The following is an 18,788-nucleotide window of genomic DNA, read 5'->3' on the forward strand; positions in this document are numbered from 1 at the left end:
CCGGATCTTGACACTTTACCTGATCACGGGGGTGAATTATCTAATGCTGACCATTTGAACAAATCTACAGAAAATTGCAGCTCTAATGATATTTGTACAAATATAGTTCATGATTTTATGTGGCCAAAAACAGACAAAGCAGCCGTTGCTGATCGCGAGGAGGATTCAGGTGACAGGCGATCTGGCTCGCGATCCCAGGCGAATCCTGGCGCCAGCGCCAGCACAATCATTGGCGCCCGATCCGAGGCGGATCCTGCCCAGCATGCGGAGGCGGCGCGCCTGGAAATGGACAGCGACCGCGTGGAGCCCACCAGCTCAGGCGGGGCCGGGAGCGAATCTCCGCGCGCCACGAGCCCGCAGCCCGCGGAGGTGGCCGACCGGGCGACCGCGACTGGGCCCAGCCCACGGGCCCTGATGCGCACGCCCACCCGCGAAGAACCTTCAGGCGACACGCGGCCTGGTTCTGCTGGTGGACCGATCCCGAGGCGGATCTCGCCTGCAGAAGATCTGGCGCGTGATCCCGTGGCTACTGAGCGTCTCCAGGACGCTGGATCTTCTGTGGCTGCCTCCTCTGCTGCACAAGTTGTTCCCCGACGTCATACACGGTCACAATCAGGTATTATCAAGGCAAAAGAATACAAGGATGGTACCATTAGGTATGATAAAAACGTGCTTTTCTCACTACTACTGGTGAACCAGTTAATCTTGTTGATGCTCTTGCTCACAAATATTGGAAGGAGGCTATGGATAGTGAGTATGATGCACTTATGAAAAATAAAACATGGCACCTAGTACCATTAAAAAGTGGAATGAATGTCATTGATTGTAAATGGGTGTACAAGATAAAAAGAAAGTCAGATGGAAGTATAGACATGTACAAGGCCAGATTAGTTGCCAAAGGCTTTAAGCAAAGGTTTGGGATTGATTATGAGGATACTTTTAGTCCAGTTGTCAAATCAACCACCATTCGACTTGTCTTGTCTATTGCTCTGTTTCCAGAGGTTGGAGCTTAAGACAACTAGATGTTCAGAACGCCTTTCTTCATGGTGTTCTTGAGGAAGAGGTGTTCATGCGGCCGCCACCAGGTTATGAAAACAAAGGTACACCACATTATGTTTGTAAATTGGATAAAGCCCTATATGGTTTAAAACAAGCCCCAAGAGCTTGGTACTCTCGATTGAGCATGCAACTACAACAACTTGGATTTGTACCATCCAAGGCAGACACATCCTTGTTCTTTTACAATAAAGGAAATGTCAGTATTTTTGTGTTAGTTTATGTTGATGATATTATTGTTGCTAGCTCGAGCTCAAGTGCCACCACTTGCTTGCTTAAAGATCTTAAGTTGGAGTTTGCCCTCAAAGACTTGAGAGATCTTCATTATTTTCTTGGGATTGAGGTCAAACAGATAAGAGATGGTATACTCTTGACACAGGAAAAATACACATCTGATATACTCAGAAGAGTAGGTTTAGAAAAATGTAAACCTGTGAGTACACCTATCTCAACTTCTGAAAAACTGTCTATTGGAAGTGGAGAGCCACTTCATTCAGAGGATGCAACAAATTACAGAAGTGTTGTAGGTGTCTTGCAATATTTGACACTTACACGTCCTGATATTTCTTATGCTGTCAACAAGGTGTGCCAGTATTTGCATGCTCCTAGTACTACTCATTGGACTGCAGTCAAGAGAATTCTGAGGTACCTTAAGTTTTCAGAGGGACTTGGACTTCAAATTACCAGGTCTTCTTCTATGCTTGTTACTGCCTACTCTGATGCAGACTGGGCAGGATGTATTGATGATAGAAGGTCAACTGGTGGATTTGCTATATTTCTGGGATCCAATCTTGTTTCATGGAGTGCAAGAAAGCAGGCTACAGTTTCTAGATCGAGTACTGAAGCTGGATACAAAGCTTTGGCAAATGCCACAGCTGAGGTAATATGGATACAAACATTACTTTATGAACTTGGGATTGAGACTCCAAGGGCTGCCAGACTATGGTGTGATAACATTGGTGCAACTTATCTGTCAGCTAATCCTGTTTTTCATGCACGCACAAAGCATATTGAAGTTGATTTCCACTTTGTCAGAGAAAGAGTAGCTAGAAAGCTACTCGAGATTCAGTTCATTCCTACTGGAGATCAACTGGCTGATGGATTTACAAAACCTCTCACAATGCGGAAGTTAGATGAGTTCAAGTTCAATCTCAACCTTGGTCGAAGTCCATGAGGTTTAGATTGAGGGGGAGTGTTAGAATATGTATAGGATATATCATTCAAATTGTAATCTATCCCTATCTCTCTTTCCTTCCTCTCCTCGGTAACCTCCTATACCGAATCAACTCTCCTTCTGAGATCGATCTCCTGATCTTCTTGTACTCCAAGGCTTTGCCATTATATATAAACATGCGGCCCGAGACAAAGGGTTCAACGCTTCCAACCCAATTTACACAATGGTGTTCCTCCGAACCTGGGTGAGCAGCGTCATGTCCCTCTCTTCTCCGGTGGCGATGGTCTTCTTTGCACCAGGTCCTCTAGGGGGCATGCTTGTAATCTTCTTTCTTTTATTGAGGTCCTTTCTGCAGTTTGTGTTGTGGCACCTTCTTACTGGTTTCCTTTTCTGGGTGCGTACATGTTTGGGTTCTGTAACTTTGACTTTGAAAGAACAGGCGTCATAATCTATGTCAAAAAAAGAAAAGAAAAATATATCAGAGAGCGGGTCAAATCTATCATGAAGATTAATAAAGGAACGAGAGGGACAGAAAGGGAGGGGTGGTTAATCAGTTATACAAACCATTAGACTACCTGCAGGGAACGAGGCAGCGGCAATATTTGGTGCAATGATTTAAGGTGAACCCTCCAACAGACGCAGAAGCATAATCAATTCCTATCCTCGCCATGGCGCCCTTGGCTTCCAAAATACTTGACTCTCTCACCATACTGATGATGTGCACCACCGCACTCGTCTCAGCCGCTAGAGCGCTGCCACCACTTGAACAACAAGCAGGGGCACTTCTTGCCTGGAAAGCCAGCCTCAGTCAGCAAAGCCAAGACGCCCTGCGATCCTGGAGAAACATCTCAGCACCTTGTCGTTGGCAAGGCATCCGGTGTGGTGGAGGCCGGCCGGTGATCGCCGCCATCTCCCTGCCGAGGATGCGGCTGAGAGGGACACTTGAGTCTCTTGACTTCTCGGCTTTGAGGACCTTGGTGTCCCTTGACCTCTCGCACAACGAGCTTGCCGGGAGCATCCCTGTGAATATTAAGCTCCTCAAAGAACTCCATGCTCTCCTCCTGCATGACAATCTGATGAGGACATCAATACCATTGTTACACCCACAGCCCCTACTGCTACATATACGGGACCAATTACTAGAGCTCGCGCACGCCAATTAAATTATCAGGTACTTTAATTTCTTGGTAATGATTCTAATGTTCATGAGAATATGATGCTGCCTAAATTGGATACATTTGTTTTGCTTACAAATGAAGGGCCTAGCTTGGAGAAGGATGAACATTGGAGCAAGAACAAGCATGGAGATGATGCCATGCGCAAGGGGAACAAGAACGGAGTTACAAGTGATGATTTCAGGACTTTGAAGCCACCATAATGGGTGCATGAAGCCTTGGACGAAATATACAAGATGCCACTTCATAAATTTCGTCCCGAGGCTATTCTAGGTGCTGCGTCACCTTATTATTGGGCCAGGCCTTTGTAATTTCGAAATACATAAGTATAGGCTATTTTTAGAGTCCGTATGTGTGGGGAAACAAGAGATAGGGTTGATTTCGGACCCCTCCACCAAGGGCCACGAAATTCCCCCCTCTTCCTCCATATATACAGCCCTTAGGGCACCGTTTAGACTTTGGGGTTTTGTTTAGATTAAAAGTTCACCATAGCTGCAACTTCGCGTACTTCGTTTGTGTTCAACGACCAGACAAAGGCGTCACAGAACCCCACCTTGATCAATAAAGCTTTCATCTTATATTCGCAATATCCAGATTTGCAATCTCAGTTTCTTGCTTATTCTTCGTTTGCTCGCAGGAAACAGACCCTTGTGGTCAGGTTGATCGTGCTCCGGCGTGGTCAATAACCTCTCGGAGTTGGTTTAGCGATTGCTAAGGCGCGACGTCCTCGCACGTTCATAGTCGGATCGTCAAAGTCGACTTCCACCAAAGAGAAATCCATCATCTCATCGAAAGACGGGACACCTTTGCCTCTATCAAGTGGTATCAGATTTCCAGGTTGCTCGGTGAGATTTTACAGTTTTTCGTAGTTTAGATCGAGTCTGTTCTTCATACCTACAGTCCACGAAAAAAGCCAAAAAAATTAGGGTTAATTCATCATATCCGAACCAATCTGAGCCTTTGCATAATCTTTTTAGGGTTTTGCTTTGTTGAATTTGCGGTTGCATCGTCGTGTCTAGTTGCTGGTCTTAGAGTCTAGTCTTTTAGAGTTTCGAGTTCTGGTCATTGTCACGCCGCCGCCGCACCATCATCATCGCCCCTGCCATCTACCACCACCGCTTATCCGCCACCGCTTCGAATCCGTATCCATATACCACCACCGTTGTCATATACCACCACCGCTGCCATCTACCACCATATATCCACCACAAATCCGAGTTCTTGTCATATTAGGTTTGTTTTCGAGATCCATCTAGATTCCAATTCGTGTTTCCTTGCCGGAGTAGGTTTCGGAAAAAAAAGAGTCCGGAAACCATCCTCCGTTTAGGCCCAAAATTTTCCGAAAACGCACTTGTCAAAAAAATTTCTGGCTATCCTATTTTTAGGTGTTTCTAAGCGTATTGAGACAGTCGCCCTTATAGAAAGTTTTTTTTGACCCGTTTCCAGTTTTTGGGTCCGGGCAGTCGAAAAAAAATTGGTCAAAAAAATGTCGTGTCCATCCTGTTAGTTTGACCTGGGAAGAGTTTTGAGACACTCGCCATTATAGTGATTTTTCACAAAAAAAAGCAGCGCAAAAAAAAGCAGCGCAAAAAAAAGAGCGAAAAAAAACCAGAGTGTGCTTTTCCCTTGTTTACGTGCAGCGCCGTGATTTTGTTAGTGTTCTAGGCTCGCGTCTCTAGTACAATCTAGCCTAGGACCAGCACAGTACCGTCATTGAGCGTTTATTCAACTTTGCATCTCTGAATTGATTATTGCTGATCCTTTTTTTGCTACCATATTATAAGCCTTCCCAGCTCCACATACATCTACGTCGTGCGTTTGACTCTCCCTGGTAATCACTCTATCCAAGCTTTGAGAGTTTTGACTACAACGGTTGCTGATCACCACCTGCTGCTGGGTAAGAACTGGTAAGAATTTGATATTTGCTTGATGGGTTTGTGATACACCACCACCACTTCTTAGTAGTTTGTAGGATCATATTCTTGTGTGTTTCTATTTGCTGCTAACCATGGTAGGATCACAAGCCGATGAGACTGATTGGGAGAACCTGACGAACAAACAGCTACATGATAAATTTCAGGAAATGATGAGTGGACAGGTGCAAGATGTGCTAAACAGATTTGACGAGGCCATGGAGAAGATAGATGGCATTGAGAAGACGTTCGAAACAAAGCTTGATAGCAAGTTTAATGAATTGCTCGCGCGTTTTCCACCACCACCGTCGGCTGCACCTATCGCACCTCTACAACAACAACAACAACGCCTCCTTCCGAATCAGTATGGACGAGCGAAGCGTGTTCCTATTGAGGATGGCCAAACTTCTGGTGCTGTTGTTCCTGTTGTTGATACTTCTTTGGCTCGTGCTACAGCTGCTGCTGGTACCCAGGAGGTGCTTCTTTTGTTTATCTTTTTCTTCTCAACCCTATTCAATAAAAACGCTAAAGGGCCTACTTGCGCAACGTTCGCGCGCAATTGATGTGCTATCCGCACTCATTATACCCCGGTTGTTTCATAACCGAGAAGGTATTCGGACACACTCCGGACTCTAGGGTCCCGAGGTCGAAGCGAAAAGGTCGGCAAAGACAAATGATCTACAATCCGGCTAGAAGGCATTTTATATGTCATTTTATAATACATTGTCAAATCGACTGATTGTATTCTTCCTCAATCCTGTCTAACAGGTTGTCTAATTTACAGTCATGTTGGGAAAATTTAGCGGCCAGCTCTACTTGGCCGTATACTAAACTCATAGGGATCTCCTTCCCATCGGGCCCCACAAGTCCGACTTCGGCCATGTGGTTGGGATCCGCCTTCTTGTACCGCGTCTTTACCATGGCCCAGGCCTCCCTGGCACCTTGGCGGCAGGCCGAAATCTTCCATAAATGGAAGCGCTGCCGCACTCCCTGAAGCTTCTCCGCAAGCTCCCCAAGACCCTCGGGTAAGGAGAAGGCTGGCCATAAAGCCTGGATGACGCCGCTCATTGCCTGCCGAACTCGTTCGATCAGTTGCAACAATTCGGGAAGTTGATCACCCGTTGATACGGGCATCTCCTCCGCAGGGCCCTGTGAGCATACCTGCAGACATATTCTGTCAAATTGACTTCCTCGCCGAACTCTTCTTTTCAAAGGAGTTCGCGCAAGCACTTACTATAGATGCCACGACGAAGCCGCTGATTCTCCTTAACGGAGCCCGACAGCTCAGCCCGAACGCCTTTCAACTCTTCTCCAAGCTGGGCATGGGCATCCTGGAGCTTGTTCCTTTCATGCTGCACCTTATGCAGCACCCTCTCGCCGGCCTTTAGTTGGCGCAGAAGTTCTTGCCTGTCCGGATCTTGTCCGGCAGCACCTGCAACGTCATTTTTTTAGACTTGCGCAAAGGCCAAACGCTACTTATCTTTCTAAAATAATGCATTACCAGGAGAGGTCCATGTGTTTCCTCCTGCGCTAGAGAGTGCGGCCTCAAGTTGGGCCTTGCACTCTTGCAGCTCCTGAGACAGTTGGGTATTCTTCTCGGTAAGATCCTACGTTTCATATGATCCTTAAATCAGTTAATATAACTACTTTAAGTCTCGAGGGCTACCGGCATATACAACTATTAAATTCTCTTACCCGTATGTCTTTTACATACTGCTCCGTGGCTCTGGTAAAACCATCTTGAGCAGCACGAAGGTGCGCGTCCCCCGCGTTAAAGGCATTCAACGCCTCGGGGGAGAAGCACGCGTCACGAAATACTGTCCGGCGGCACCTGTGATTCAGGGCACTCTCCACCTCAGACTTGGTGGCGGACAGTCTGTCGGCATCCTCCGTCGGAGGAACGTCCGGCTCGCGCCTTGCGCTCACCTCCCCCTCCAGACCAGGTGCTGGAGCCTGGCTGGTAGAGGTTGGATTGGCAACCTCCGCGCCCGCAGTCCGGCGGACGCTTTTTTCTCTACAAAAGTCATGAGCACTCAAACGCTTCCTAGGAACGTTGCTCTAAATAATGAATTGTGAGCTACACCTTTGCGGCGACGTTTCAGTCCGCGCCACGCTCCTCTTCCGCCTACTGGTCCGAACTGGCCTTTGTTGGCCAGCCACCGCGGGCTCGGCTTCTCGCCCTAAGGGCGCCTCCTGCACAGCGCCATCGTATACGGTGGTCAGAAATAAGCAAGGAAGGAATGACGGTGTCAGGACTTCGGTCGCAATCACCTGGGAAGCCGGATATAGTCCGGGATAGTCGGCCGTGATGGCGACTAAAGCATTGTCCATGCTGAGCTGGTGGAACACCCCGTCGATTAGCTCCACCATTATGTCCGGATCCTCTTCGGAGGCCGGATCCCGGGATCTCTCTGGATCCTCGGGTTGCGGAGCTGGAATTAGCATGTCCTCCACGATCCGGCGTAGCTCCTGCGTCGAAAGAAGAACACAATATAAGAAACTTAAGTTTCAAAAAAGCATGGGTCGGGCACGCAGAGTGTTCGCTTACCCAAGGCCGGGGATTATTCATGGAGAACCCATTTAATGGGTTCGTCCGAAGGAAATCCTCCTTCTCCCCCTTATACAGGCTGGACAGGATCGTCACCAGATCTTCGACCGAATCCGGCCCTTTGCGGCCATGACGGGTGGCATCGTCCTCCCCGTTGAAATCCCACATGGGGTGGCCCCTGTATTGTAGTGGCTGCACCCCCCGCATAATGCATGTCGCCATGACTCCAATCATGGTCAACCCGGCATGGGCCAGTAACCTTATTCGCCCATCAAATAATGGACGCTCTTGTCTTCCTCCAGTTGGGGGCTCCGCGGACGCCAACTAAGGCGTTTCTTCAGAGGAGCATTGCTGAACTCCGGGAGGCCGATCCGAACAGGGTCCGACAGCGGAGCGTCTTCTATATAAAACCATTCCGAAGGCCAGTCTTCGGACGCCTTCTTAGGGGTTCCAGATGGATATCCGGTCTCGGCAATGCGCCATATTTCGGCGCCGCCCACTTGATATATGGACCCCTCGTAAGAACGGGGTACAAGGCAGAACAACCTCTTCCACAGCGCGAAGTGGGGCTCGACGCCCAGGAATAGCTCGCAAAGAGCTACGTAACCCGCAATATGCAGGATTGAGGCGGGCGTGAGGTGATGAAGCTGGAGTCCGTAGAACTCCAGGAGCCCGCGGAGGAATGGATGTACAGGAAATCCGAGCCCCCTTATCAGATAGGGGCGAAGCATACCCGCTCCCCTTTGTTGGGATTTGGGGTAACCTCCGCTTGCTTCCCACCTTTGTAGGTGGCCAGCCCGGCTCGAACCGGAACCATGAAGGCCGGAGGGAGATATCCCCCCGCTTGGAGCTTCACCAGCTCGTTGTGCGGAACAGAGCATCTCCTCCAATCTCCTGGCGAAGGGCTGGGAGCGCGAGAAGAGGAGCCGCATTGACGGTCCATGATGGAATGGATTCTTGGTCGAAAGCGCTCCGATGAGTATTTGCGGGAGGAAGATGGTGATTTGGATCTGGATTCTTGCCTCCCTTATAGGCAGATTATTCGCACAACTAGGGGGTAAAACATAAAACACACCCTGGCTTTTCACATTCGCGCGACGCGTGGAAGAAGGCCATTATTGGGCGTGAAATCCAAGACACGCAACATTGATGAGGAAGCCGGACACTGTTCGGCAAGTACGTAGAACTTGAAGGAGAACCCGCCTTGCAACACCGAAGACTACACACATGCTGGACTTATCATCATTGAAGCCTGGTTCGGGGGCTACTGAGGGAGTCCCGGATTAGGGGGTGTCCGGATAGCCGGACTACCATCATCGGCCGAACTATCGTCGGCCGGACTATAATCATCAACCAGACTCCAAGACTATGAAGATACAAGATTGAAGACTTCGTCCCGTGTCCGGATGGGACTTTCCTTGGCGTGGAAGGCAAGCTTGGCGATACGGATATGTAGATCTCCTACCATTGTAACCGACTCTATGTAACCCTAGCCCTCTCCGGTGTCTATATAAACCGGATGGCTCTAGTCCGTAGGACAACAACAACCATTACAATCATATACCATAGGCTAGCTTCTAGGGTTTAGCCTCCTTGATCTCGTGGTAGATCCACTCTTGTAAACATCTACAATATCAATATCAATCAAGCAGGACGTAGGGTTTTACCTCCATCAAGAGGGTCCGAACCTGGGTAAAACATCGTGTCCCTTGTCTCCTGTTACCATCCGCCTAGACGCACAGTTCGGGACCCCCTACCCGAGATCCGCCGGTTTTGACACCGACAGCGGGCGATTATGAGGATGAGGTTGATCAAAATCCGAACTACGTGCACCCACCAGCACCACCACCAGCAGGTCGACCTCAGGTATATATTCGTAATGGTAGGCCTGCACCACCACCTCAGATACGAGATGATGTCCATATTCCTAAACTGAAATTGAATATTCCACCATTTGAGGGTAGATATGTTCCTGATATATATCTTACTTGGGAATTAGAAACTGAACAATGATTTACATGTTTACAATATCCTGAGGAGAGACGAGTTGTTGCTGCTGTTTGTGCTTTCACTAGTTTTGCATGTGTATGGTGGTCTGAACATTGTAGATTATATCCTATTCCAACTACTTGGGCTGCTTTGAAAACTGCTATGCGTATGCGTTGGGTTCCACCATATTATCAACATGAATTGCTTCAAAAATTGCAGCGTTTAAGACAAGGAAAAAATTCTGTCGAAGAATATTATCAGGAATTACAAACTGGCATGATTAGATGTGCTATTGTTGAGGAGAATGAAGCTATGCTTGCATGTTTTCTGGGTGGATTAAATAGAGAGATTCAGACCATTCTAGACTATAAGGAGTATACTAATATCACTCGTTTATTCCATCTTGCTTGTAAAGCTGAACGTGAAGTGCAGCATCGACAAGCATCGGGGCGAACTAACTTTTCTGCAGGCCAACCATCATCATGGACACCGCGTGCATCTTCTACTTAAACTGCACCAACACCTCCATCAGGTGCCACCTCCAGCCGTGATACAAGAAAACAGGCACAACCACCATTATCTGCCAAGAGCGCACCTGCGGGGCCTGCACAGCGTTCTTCTTCTTCCATAGCATCAACAGGGCACACAAGTGATATTATTTGTCGTCGTTGTAAGGGAGGAGGTCATTATGCGAGAGAATGCAAATCTCAGCGTGTGATGATTGCTATCGAGGATGGTGAGTATGAGTCCGCTAGTGACTATGATGAGGAGACTTTGGCTCTTATTACACGTGAAGAACATGGTGGAGATGATTCTGATCATGAGACACAATACATGGCTCCTGAAGACGCTGACAGGTATGAATGTTTAGCTGCTCAACGTGTTTTGAGTGTGCAGGTCACACAAGCTGAGCAAAATCAGAGGCACAATTTGTTCCATACCAAGGAAGTTGTGAAGGAATGTTCTGTGCGCGTCATCAAAGACGGAGGGAGCTGCAACAACTTGGCTAGCATGGAGATGGTGGAGAAGCTTTCTCTCACCACAAGACCACATCCACATCCTTACTACATCCAATGGTTCAACAACAGCGGCAAGGTTAAGGTAACACGTACTGTTCGTGTGCATTTTAGTATCTCTACATATGCTGATTATGTTGATTGTGATGTCGTACCTATGCAAGCATGTTCCTTATTACTTGGTAGACCATGGCAATTTGATAAAAAATTTGTACACCATGGTAGAAACAATCACTATACTCTTGTTCATAAGGATAAACATATTACTTTGCTTCCTATAACTCCTGATTCCATTTTGAAAGATGATATTAATAGAGCTAATAAAGCAAAACAGGAGAAGAATAAGAGTGAAAATCAGATTGTGGCAAAAGAATTTGAGCAACAAATGAAGCCTAATAATAAACCATCTAGTGTTGCTTCTGAAATTAAATTGAAAAGTGCATGTTTATTTGCCATAAAATCTGATATTGATGAGCTAGATTTCAGCAAATCTGTTTGCTATGCTTTTGTGTGCAAAGAGGCATTATTTTCATTCGAGGACGTGCCTTCCTCTTTGCCTCCTGCTGTCACTAACATTTTGCAGGAGTTCGCTGACGTCTTTCCACAAGACGTGCCACCAGGATTACCGCCTATTCGAGGGATTGAGCATCATATTGACTTAATTCCCGGTGCTTCACTGCCAAACCGTGCATCATACCGTACCAATCCAGAGGAGACGAAGGAGATTATGCGTCAAGTACAAGAGCTTCTCGACAAAGGTTATATACGCGAATCCCTTAGTCCTTGTGATGTTCCTATTATTCTAGTGCCGAAAAAGGATGGTACATCACGTATGTGTGTTGATTGTAGAGGCATTAATAATATTACTATTCGTTATCGTCATCCTATTCCTAGGCTAGATGATATGCTTGATGAATTGAGTGGCTCTACAATATTCTCCAAAGTTGATTTGCGTAGTGGATACCATCAAATTCGTATGAAATTGGGAGATGAATGGAAAACAGCATTTAAAACTAAGTTTGGATTATATGAGTGGTTAGTCATGCCTTTTGGGTTAACTAATGCACCTAGTACTTTCATGAGATTAATGAACGAAGTTTTATGTGCTTTCATTGGACGATTTGTGGTAGTTTACTTTGATGACATATTGATTTATAGCAGAACTTTGGAGGAACATTTGGAACATTTACGTGATGTTTTTATTGCTCTACGTGATGCACGTTTATTTGGTAACCTTGGGAAGTGCACCTTTTGCACCGACCGAGTGTCTTTTCTTGGCTATGTTGTTATTTCACAGGGAATTGAAGTTAATAAAGCCAAGATTGAAGCTATTGAGAGTTGGCCGCAGCCCAAAACGGTCACACAAGTTAGGAGTTTTCTTGGCCTCGCTGGATTCTATAGGCGTTTTGTGAGAGATTTCAGCACCATTGCTGCACCTCTCAATGAGCTTACAAAGAGGGATGTGCCTTTTGTTTGGGGTACCGCACAGGAAGAAGCCTTCACGGTATTGAAAGATAAGTTGACACATGCTCCTTTACTCCAACTTCCTGATTTTAATAAGACTTTTGAGCTTGAATGTGATGCTAATGGAATTGGATTAGGAGGTGTGTTATTACAAGATGGCAAACCTGTTACATACTTTTCTGAAAAATTGAGTGGGCCTAGTCTGAATTATTCTACTTATGATAAAGAATTATATGCTCTTGTTCGGACTTTAGAAACATGGCAACATTATTTATGGACCAAAGAATTTGTTATACATTCTGATCATGAATCTTTGAAACATATTAAAAGTCAAGCTAAACTGAATCGTAGACATGCTAAATGGGTTGAATTCATTGAGACTTTTCCTTATGTCATTAAACACAAGAGGGGAAAAGAAAATGTTATTACTGATGCATTGTCTCGTCGCTATACTATGCTTTCACAACTTGACTTCAAAATATTTGGTTTGGAGAGCATCAAAGATCAATATGTGCATGATGCTGATTTTACAGATGTAATGCAGAATTGTAAAGAAGGAAGAATGTGGAACAAGTTTGTCGTTAACGATGGATTTGTGTTTCGTGCTAACAAGCTATGCGTTCCAGCTAGCTCCGTTCGTCTTTTGTTGTTGTAGGAGGCGCATGGAGGAGGATTAATGGGACACTTTGGCGTGAAGAAGACGGAGGACGTACTTGCTACACATTTCTTTTGGCCAAAGATGAGACAGGATGTTGAGCGTTTTATTGCTCGCTGCACTACATGTCAAAAAGCTAAGTCACGACTCAATCCTCATGGTTTATATATGCCTTTGCCTGTATCTAGTGTTCCTTGGGAGGATATATCTATGGACTTTGTTTTAGGTTCACCTCGAACAAAGAAGGGGAGGGATAGCATATTTGTTGTCGTGGATAGATTCTCGAAAATGGCATACTTTATACCATGTCATAAAAGCGATGATGCTGTTAATGTTGCTGATTTATTCTTTCGTGAAATTATTCGCTTGCATGGTGTGCCAAATACTATTGTTTCATATCGTGATACTAAATTTCTTAGCCACTTTTGGAGATGTTTATGGGCTAAGTTGGGGACTAAACTGCTTTTTAGTACTACTTGTCACCCCCAAATTGATGAACAAACTGAAGTAGTCAATAGAACATTGTCTACTATGCTTAGGGCTGTTTTGAAGAGTAATAAGAAAATGTGGGAGGAATGCTTGCCTCATATTGAATTTGCTTATAATCGTTCATTGCATTCTACTACTAAGATGTGCCCTTTTGAAGTTGTGTATGGTTTCCTACCTCGTGCACCTATTGATTTGTTGCCTCTTCCATCTTCGGAGAAGGTTAATTTTGATGCTAAACAACGTGCTGAATTGATTTTGAAAATGCATGAGTTAACTAAGGAAAACATTGAGCGTATGAATGCCAAATATAAACTTGCTGGAGATAAGGGTAGAAAACATGTTGTGTTTGCACCTGGAGATCTTGTTTGGTTACATTTGCGTAAGGATAGATTTCCTGATTTGCGCAAATCAAAGCTCATGCCACGTGCTGATGGTCCCTTTAAGGTGTTAGAGAAAATAAATGATAATGCATATAAACTTGAGCTGCCTGCAGATTTTGGGGTTAGTCCCACTTTTAACATTGCAGATTTGAAGCCTTATTTGGGTGAGGAAGATGAGCTTCCGTCGAGGACGACTTTATTTCAAGAAGGGGAGGATGATGAGGACACCAATACCATTGTTACACCCACAGCCCCTACTGCTACATATACGGGACCAATTACTAGAGCTCGCGCACGCCAATTAAATTATCAGGTACTTTCGTTTCTTGGTAATGATTCTAATGTTCATGAGAATATGATGCTGCCTAAATTGGATACATTTGTTTTGCTTACAATTGAAGGGCCTAGCTTGGAGAAGGATGAACATTGGAGCAAGAACAAGCATGGAGATGATGCCATGCGCAAGGGGAACAAGAACGGAGTTACAAGTGATGATTTCAGGACTTTGAAGCCACCATAATGGGTGCATGAAGCCTTGGACGAAATATACAAGATGCCACTCCATAAATTTTGTCCCGAGGCTATTCTAGGTGCTGCGTCACCTTATTATTGGGCCAGGCCCTTGTAATTTCGAAATACATAAGTATAGGCTATTTTTAGAGTCCGTATGTGTGGGGAAACAAGAGATAGGGTTGATTTCAGACCTCTCCACCAAGGGCCACGAAATTCCCCCCTCTTCCTCCATATATACAGCCCTTAGGGCACCGTTTAGACTTTGGGGTTTTGTTTAGATTAAAAGTTCGCCATAGCTGCAACTTCGCATACTTCGTTTGTGTTCAACGACCAGACAAAGGCGTCACAGAACCCCACCTTGATCAATAAAGCTTTCATCTTATATTCGCAATATCCAGATTTGCAATCTCAGTTTCTTGCTTGTTCTTCGTTTGCTCGCAGGAAACAGACCCTCGTGGTCAGGTTGATCGTGCTCCAGCGTGGTCAATAACCTCTCGGAGTTGGTTTAGCGATTGCTAAGGCGCAACGTCCTCGCACGTTCGTAGTCGGATCATCAAAGTCGACTTCCACCAAAGCGAAATCCATCATCTCATCGAAAGACGGGACACCTTTGCCTCTATTACAATCAGATAAGAGGTTCAATACCACCTGTTTTAGCAAATCTCACGAAACTGCGTCTCCTAATGCTCCATGACAACCAAGTCTCCGGTGAAATACCAAGGCAAATAGGCGAGATGGGTAATCTTGTGAGCCTGAACTTGTCAAACAATTACTTAGTTGGTCCTATTCCTTGTGAAATAGGTCATCTTAAGCATTTGCTTAAATTAGATTTGTCCCGCAATGACCTTTCCGGACCAGTTTCCTTCAGTCCAGTTAACTCATCCATACAAAATCCTATGAATAATTTTTCATCTCAGCCTACTGCAAAAGTAAACTTAGAAAACATAAATATGCTATCATTATCCCGTAACAACTTAAGTGGTCCCATTCCCAAAGATATAGTGAAATTTTTCAACCTACAACACTTAGACATAAGCCAAAACAACTTTTCAGGTTCAATCCCAAGCAATATAGGTAACCTGACCAAACTCACTACATTGTACCTTTACCATAACCAACTTTCTGGACACATTCCTCGAGAACTAGGTTATTTAGTGATTTTAGAGGACTTGAGGCTCAACAACAACACACTATCTGGTTCCTTTCCAAGCAATTTATGGAATTTGACCAAACTTACTACCTTGCACCTTCACCGTAACCAACTTTCTAGACACATTCCACTGGTTTTGGGATATTTGGTGCACATAGAGGACTTGCGGCTTAGCTACAACACACTAACAGGTTACTTTCCAAGAAATTTGTGTAATTTGACCAAACTCAAGATCTTGTACCTTGGCCAGAACCAACTTTCTGGAAAAATTCCTTGGGAACTAGGTTATATGGTGAATTTAGAGGACTTTCAGCTCAGTTTGAACAACCTAACAGGTCCTATCCCAAACAGTTTAGGCAATTTGACTAAGCTCGCCTTCTTAAACCTTAATTTCAACCAATTTTCTGGACACAATCCTCAAGAAATTGGTGAGTTGATGAATCTGGAAATGTTTGGAGTCTCTTTGAACAATCTATCTGGTGCATTGCCATCGGATCTTTGCGTGGGAGGCCGACTACAGTTTCTCACCGCTAATGGCAACAACTTGGTTGGACCCTTGCCAACAAGCTTGCTAAGTTGCAAAAGCCTAGTCAAACTTTGTCTTGAAGGAAATCAGCTTCAAGGAGATATCTCCAAGATGGGGCTTCACCCTAATCTTGTCTATGTTGATATCAGTTCAAACAAACTATTTGGTCAATTATCTCATCGCTGGGGTGAGTGTTACAAACTTACGATGCTACGTGCTTCAAACAACAACATTACTGGAGTCATACCACCAAGCATAGGGCAGTTATCTCAGTTGGGGATACTTGATGTTTCAGCAAATAAACTTGAAGGGCAGATTCCACTGGGGATTGGCAATTTAACGGTGCTGTTCAACTTGAGCCTCAGTAATAACCTGCTCGAAGGAAGTATACCTAAAGATATTGGATCGCTAAATAATTTGGAGTACTTGGATTTATCATCAAACAACCTAAGTGGGATGATACAAGGGTCAATTGAACATTGTCTCAAGCTTCACTTCCTGAATTTGAGCCATAATCGCCTCAATGGCAGCATTCCAATCAAACTAGAAATGCTGGTAAACCTACAAGAATTATTGGATCTAAGTGATAATTCATTTGCTAGTGTCATTCCGAGTCAGCTGGGTGGTTTGAGCATGCTCGAAATTTTGAATCTTTCACACAATGCATTGAAAGGTAGCATCCCACCATCATTTCAGCGCATGTTCAGCCTCCTATCCATTGATGTGTCATTCAACAAATTGGAAGGGTCAGTGCCACAGAGTAGGTTGTTTGAAGAAGCTCCAATCGAATGGTTCATGCAGAATAAGCAATTGTGTGGTGTAGTGAAAGGTTTGCCCCCTTGTGACCTTACTGAAAGTGGTGGACGAAAAAAGAAGCCCAGAGCTATTTTACTAGCTATAATACCTGTTGTTGTATCTTTTCAGTTTATCATGGCACTAGTATCTTTGCAATGTAAAAGGAGGAAACGCAAGGTGGAATGCGCAAATGAGTTGCAACAGACAAAGCTGTTCGCCATCTGGAACTTTCATGGAGGAGATATGTACAGGCAAATTGTTGACGCCACAGAAAATTTTAGTGACGCTCACTGCATTGGAATTGGAAGTAGTGGATCAGTATATAGAGCTCAGTTACCAACATGCGAGATATTGCAGTAAAGAAGATTCATACAATAGAAGAGGAGGAGCTATTTAATCGTGAAATAGATGCCTTGATGCATATTCGGCATCGCAATATTGTGAAGTTATTTGGCTACTGTTCTGCTACTAAACAAAGATTTCTTTTGTATGAATACATGGAAAGAGGAAGCTTAGCAGCATCTTTAAGGACCAAGGAAACTGCAATAGAGTTGGACTGGACAAGGAGGTTAAATATTGTTCAGGATGTGGCCCATGTTTTGTCTTACATGCGTCATGATTGCTTTGCGCCGATAGTCCATAGAGATATAACAAGTAACAACATTTTGCTTGATCTGGAATTTAGAGCATGCATCTCTGATTTTGGTGTTGCCAAAATATTAGATGTGGATGGGTCAAACTGCACAAGGCTTGCCGGGACAAAAGGATATCTTGCACCAGGTACAATAATATATATCTATGTCGGTTAAATCAACGTGTTGTACGTTTATTTTTGTCACTTCGATGGATGTCTTGCATAGCGTTATATATATTTTCACATCAATAATGAAATGATTAGCGTAGATCTTCATAACTGTGTCAGGAAGTAGAGTACTACTTATTGGTTTGTGTAAATGAAACCAATTATACAGTCAAAAACTAGTATATTATATATCTTTTTATCGACCATACTATGTTTGTCTCTGGTCTCTACAATTAATCTACATACGAGAACTCTCCCGGATGCAAATGGTTAGTACCATGGTTGGTGGACTAGCCAGCCCGGGTTCGAGCCACGCCTTCTTACTTTCGTGTGGCAGGGAACAAGTCTTATTATCCCTTCACAACGCTTTTTTCAGTACATACATAAAAAAAGGTTATTAAAATTAACTCTTCATTATTGGCTTGGCAGAGCTTGCATACACAACAAGGGTGACGGAGAAGTGCGACATCTATAGTTTTGGAGTGCTTGTGCTCGAGTTGTTCATGGGACATCATCCGGGTGATTTTCTTTCGTCCCTCTCATCCATGGACAAGAAAAGTACAATACCCAAGTATTTGCTGGACACCCGGCTCCCATTGCCTAAAGCTGAGATTGCAAATGAAATATTCAAAGTGATTGCCATCGCTGTTCGGTGCATAGAACCTGACCCATTACACCGTCCAACGATGCAGGATGCAATCAAGGTGTTCTCTGCAGATGAAGGGGCCAGTAATCTTGATTACCTGCACACTGAAATCATCATCCCTGCTTGTGGTTTTGAATGTTCTTAGCACATTGGTGTTTCTTCGGTTGCACCTTTTGATCAGAGACTATAATTAGTCATTTCGATCATAGATTATTTTGGCTTTACCCTCATAGATTGTACAATAGGAGTACAATACTTTAAGCTGATCAGTCCTAACTGGTTGGCTATTTGCTACTTCTAGATATTTGTACAGCAATGCAGATCAACTTTTTGCTACTAGCTAGCTGTAAATATTTATATAGCTGATCGTGCTATTTCTTCAAAAGAACAAATAAATATTCCATTTGCATCCTCTTATTGATTAACTGCGAGCCAATTCAAGTATTCAACTGATTATTTCCTATATCTTCACCGTCATGGCATACTTCATTGCCGGC

General features: G+C 44.6%; 1 pseudogene; it reads left to right on the top strand.

The window, feature by feature from the left end:
• The first annotated feature begins 2,898 nt into the window (after nt 1-2,898).
• On the top strand, nt 2,899-18,436 carry LOC123115075 (probable leucine-rich repeat receptor-like protein kinase At1g35710; annotated as a pseudogene).
• Nucleotides 18,437-18,788: the final 352 nt, after the last annotated feature.

The sequence above is a fragment of the Triticum aestivum genome, chromosome 5B (genome assembly GCF_018294505.1).
Source record: "Triticum aestivum cultivar Chinese Spring chromosome 5B, IWGSC CS RefSeq v2.1, whole genome shotgun sequence".
NCBI lineage: Eukaryota > Viridiplantae > Streptophyta > Magnoliopsida > Poales > Poaceae > Triticum > Triticum aestivum.